General features: G+C 38.2%; 1 long non-coding RNA gene across 1 annotated transcript in view; it reads right to left on the bottom strand.

Moving 5' to 3' along the window:
• LOC112548560 overlaps positions 1-5,145 on the bottom strand; it is a 7,052-nt gene that overhangs the window by 507 nt on the left and 1,400 nt on the right. Inside the window, exon 2 of the long non-coding RNA XR_003092257.1 lies at positions 577-675. This is a non-coding gene — a long non-coding RNA (uncharacterized LOC112548560). The remainder of the gene's footprint in view (positions 1-576; positions 676-5,145) is intronic.

Below are 5,145 nucleotides of genomic sequence, written 5' to 3'. Positions count from 1 at the left end.
TTCCCTACTGGCTTTCCTGTCAGCAATCCCCCATAATGTATTATGTTGTCTTTCCCCAGATTATCAAAAGGAACTACAGGTTCCTCAGTAAAAACTTAGGAGTGTTAGGCCCCAATGTTATCTGATGTACTGAACAGTTCCCTAATTATGTTCCTCTCAAAAGTAAGACTCTACAAAAGCAAGTCAGAAGTTCACAACCAATGTGACTGGCACTTCTTTGAATTTATATGAACCTCTTTGGTTTAGAAATGTTGCTAGGACAAGCTCTCTCTTGAGGACACCACACTTTCAATCTGGTTGAAAATACCACAAGAGTAACCTCTCTCATGGTATTTTAGTATTTATTTTCTGGTTCCTGCCCAACCCTAAAAATCAGGAAGTGCAGAAGCGTGAGAAGATTTTATAAAAAGAAAAGAAATGGTTTAATGATGGTTTTTGATTCTCAAAAAAAGTTTCTGTTCCATTCAAGCCTGAGGCAAGAGTTTTTGTCCCAGTTCTTATTTTATTACAACAACAGGTTCACCCAGTCTTAACTATGATCTGCAAGGAGTGACATATTGCTGCAAGAGCACAAACCTAGTAATCAGGAGAAAGCTTGCTGTTGACTCCTGCTCTGCCACTCTCTTCTTCTGCAGTCTTGGTTGGGCCTCTTAACCATGCTGTGCCTTGGCTTCCCTAGTTGGTAAATAAAAATAATAGTATTCAGATCTCCAATAGAAAATGCTTTGAGATTCCTGGATGAACCCTGTCATGCAAGTGTAAAGTATTGCTATAATTAATCCAAGAAAACCTTCAGCTCTTTGATGAAAACATGTGTAAAAATGTGTGGGTTTGTTAAACAGTGACATCCTTTTACAGTGAAGTAAAATATGATGTGATGACTGGCCAGTGTTAACAGGAATAAATAGTAGTGAACACTTGTTTTAAATCAATAAAGTGAAGAGATATAGCTCAGAAGACCCATAGAAAGGAGATCTTTGTATGAGGAGTTGTCATTTTTACATACTCACTTTTCTGACCACAACCAGTTTAAGCAACAATTAAATGCTATTTAAATCACATTTGCACAATGTTTTAAGAAATACATGCAGTGAAAAGGATCAGAATTGCATAGGTGTCCCTGAGGTCTTGTGGACTATAAATCCCTTACCACAGGAGAAAACAGAAGAAAAAAATCTAGGTTGCATTTGCAAGTCTGGCAGATAGAGTAGCCTTTGACTTTAAACTAAGCATATTACTAGGAAATCATAAGCATAGAAGCCCAGAATGTCATATGGACAGAGTCACTTTTCAACGCATAAAAATGCTATTTCTTCAAAATTCTTTACATTTAACATTATCTGATCTAAATTATTTTTAAAGATTAAAAACAAAAAAACAAAAAACAGGATAGCATACTATTGTTAGAACTCCAAAGCATGGTCTTTAATACTTAGAGACAGTTTTCCCAGACTGCTATGAACACTTTGCAACTACCCATATTGACCCACTAAGCTAATAGATTTTGACCTCACTTCCGTACTTGCATAATACCATGATGATGCAGAGTCCAAAGCCTCATTAAACAGGTGCACTAAGAAGTTGTTATTTTCTGCTCCATGTAAGGCCATTTGTTAGAAGTAGCTTATTAAAAAAAAAAAAAAAAAAAAAGATGTTATGGTAATCTGAGGCCATTAAATAGATGGCTCCAGAAATTTCTTACAAGTCAAGGTTTATGCCTGATCACTCATAACTAATTAACAATATAGAATGTGTCTGTAGCCAGCAAAAAAATCATTTCTTAGATACACAATTCACAAGCTTAGTGGGAAGTTGAAAAAATGTAAGAGGGGAATTATGTAACAAAAATCCCCTCTAAACAAAGGTTGGTAAAGGCTTTACCTTCAGGAGGCTAGTATAAATGAATGCAATTCTTCCTTACCTAGAGGGTGGAACAATTGCTGATTCATTTGAAAGAAATCGCTTAACTTTCTATTGTTTACATAGCAAGGGATTGACAGATTGAATACACTGCCAAATTCCTTCTCTAGAAAACCGTGTTGCGCAAACTATTATCTAAGGATTGAGAGACGAGAGTGGCTTCTTCCTATGTGTTATTATTACTTGTATTGGGGGTGCAAATTAAGTCCATAGAAGTAAGTACTGTACTAACTTATTTGAAGAGATGCCCAGAAGAGCTCATGGAGCAAGTTGTTACTAACTTAATTTTCTTCATCTCCATCCATAGGCGCCATGCAGCAAAGCATATAAGCACATACTTAACTTTACACATGCACTTGACTTCCATGGACCTCAAGAGAATTTGGGAAGATGTTCAAAGTTAAGCAAGTTTCTGTGCTTTGCTGAATAGGGATGGATTGCTGATAAGGCCAGCCCTCAGTTGTTTTCATCAAGGGGCAGCTATTTAACTTTCAAAGATCCATTTCAATTCCAGGTTATAGCCCGCCCTTTAGAAAAACAAAGGCTCTGATTTTGAAGGGTGGTGGCTTGTTGTCACTATCGTTCTCTTTCTCCCCAGCTATGTTTTATTTTTATCTACTTCTGCTTTCCATATTTCAACCAGTTCTGGAAGTAGAAGTGCTGAAGCACCATGAGAAAGGCAGTTTTTTTATCACAACCTAGTTGGTACTACTCAGCAGCAGAGGTCTAATAAAGAAGGCTGCTCTTGGGAGACATCCAATTCTTGTTTCCAGGCACAAGAAGTTTCAGTAGTTCTAAAAAAGTGCCTGAACTTCAGCATATTTTGAATGCCCGACTTCAAATCAGCTGGCTAAATTTGGTGTCCTTTTATTTTTAGTATTAGCAGTGCTTCTTCTCTTGTTTTTTGTTTGTTTTAAGTTTGGGACCAGATTTCAAAGCTTTTAGAACACAGAAGGGACTTCAGGGACACTTGTTCCATGCATAAATGCTCACAACATGGATTCTGTAATCTGGCCCTTACAGTTTACTGAATGTGTCATAAGGACCTTCTGAACTGACGTAGAAACACATAGGGCAAAAAAGTGTGCAATCAGTCACACCCCATATTAAATCTATCTGAAGAACGTTTTACTAGGGGAGAAAAGGGGATTATTCACAGCAGTGGGACACTAAGTGTCGTAACACTTTATTTTAGGCAATAGCATTAAATGTCTTTTATTTCCTCTTTTTAAAACCAAAGCTTTGTGGAGCAATAGGAAGCTAACAAGCCATAAGGAATTTGTAGGTCTAGTCCTTGATCCATCCTGTGTCCTAAAAATATAGCCCAATTCCTGCAGCAGTTATTTTTGTAACAGACAACGAACTGCTTCCTCAAGATGAAAAGGCTCAAGTGCCGGTATCCTCCTCATAAACAGGATCTTAGTATATGGAGAAGAATCAGACAATTTAGGCTGCATGAGGCTCACACAGACATAGACAAACATACACGTCAGCAAAGTGAGATAAACACAGCTTTTAAGAGAAATTTGATTCTTTTACATGTTAAAAAATAGTGAGGATTTCCTTTGGCATGCTGATAGGTTCTTGCTCTGTTCTAGCATTACCAGTTCAAACATGTCCTAACAACCTTTCTAACTCTGCAAAATATGAATGCGGATAAACACAGCAGAGATTATATTGCTCCTGGCTCAGCACCTGATGTTTTCCTTGCTTTGTACCTTGAAGGTTGGTCTAGCTTATATAATAAGGTGGGGGGAAAAACAAACAAGAGGCAAGTTAGTTACAACATACAATATGTACCCCTGATGAGCAAAGCCTAAAAGAGTTCAATGATGGATGCATGTTTGAACAGTGAAAGGTTAAAATGTGCACTTTTTAGTAATCTAGGTATGACTTCTTAAACAAACCTCTGCCCTTCCTGCTGCCTAGAGCCAATGCTTCATTCTTTTTTCTTGTAATCAGCAGTCATTAGAAACATTTGGGACACTATATGGTGGGGGACTATATCCATTCACTTTGTTCATGTAAGTAATCTTTACTCCCAAGCGTATATCCACTCCCTTTAGAATGGTAGTTGTTAGACGTAAAGATCACTCATAAGAATTCTTTCGTATGGCATCAGATATCAACTTCCACATCTATGAGCCACTGTCTGGTATTATCATCGCTCAGTGTGTGGATTCCATCTACCCTGTCTGCGCATTTGTAAAGACTGCAGCTTTCGATGAAGTGCTGTGCTATTTGTTGGACACTGCATTCACACAAGGGGCTGTCCAAGATGTTCATCTTATAAAAGTAAGATTCTGAAGTATCTGTATCCAGATCTCAGTCTGTTCAGCTTGACCCACACTTCGTTGTCAAGGTCATACCTGATGGGGGCTCATTTGGTGTCGGTATAAAAAGTTGTAGATCTGACCTTTCCTAGTGGTTGGCCAACTCTGTTGCTGCCTGTAGGTTTGGTTCAGTATTCCTCATCTTCCAGGAGCTTGTGGGCTTCATGTGCAAACAGTTTATGACTCTTGAGTCTCTTTAAGCCTCTAGGAATAACTGAATAGGATTGAATGCAAGATTAAGTTCCAGCTCCCTGCAATTATTTATCATCTGGATTTTAAGTGGTGATGACCCACTCAATTTGAAATCTGCTAAGTCACCATTTGAGAGCTAGTTTTCAAACTCTACCTGTTGTTTCATGATCTGACTATGGTATAACAGATTCTCTGTTTCAATAGGTCCTAGGCCTGGATCCTCAAAGCTTCAGAGCATCTAGATCACTGTTGGAAATGTGACAGGGTGTTAAAACAGCTTATTACATGAGATACTTAAGTAGAGATTTACATATGCCTTGGCCTTGCCCAGTTTTTGTGACATGGTGTAGTGTAGTCTACTAACTTGCAAAGACAAAAATCAGGAAGGCAAAGGTAAAAAAAGAGCTGCATCTGGCAAGGGAGGTCAAGGACAGTAAGAAAAGGGTCTATAAGTATATTGGACAGAAAAGAAAGACCAAAAATGCTGTGGGTCTACTGTTAAATGGCCAAGGCAAATCTGAGAAGATCCAAAAAAAGCCAAGCATCTCAACAGCAACTTTGCTTCAGTCCTCACAAAAAAGTTAAGCTGCAACCAGACACCTAATAAGGATTATTTGGATAAGGAAGGGGATAAATTGAGGAAGGAGACAACAAAAGGGACAGTCAGAGGGATTTAGATGGGTCTGAATGAATTCAAGTT

Source organism: Alligator sinensis, unplaced genomic scaffold (genome assembly GCF_000455745.1).
Source record: "Alligator sinensis unplaced genomic scaffold, ASM45574v1 scaffold448_1, whole genome shotgun sequence".
NCBI lineage: Eukaryota > Metazoa > Chordata > Crocodylia > Alligatoridae > Alligator > Alligator sinensis.
The sequence above is the reverse complement of the archived record's forward strand: the minus strand, read 5'-3'. Positions and strand labels throughout refer to the sequence as shown.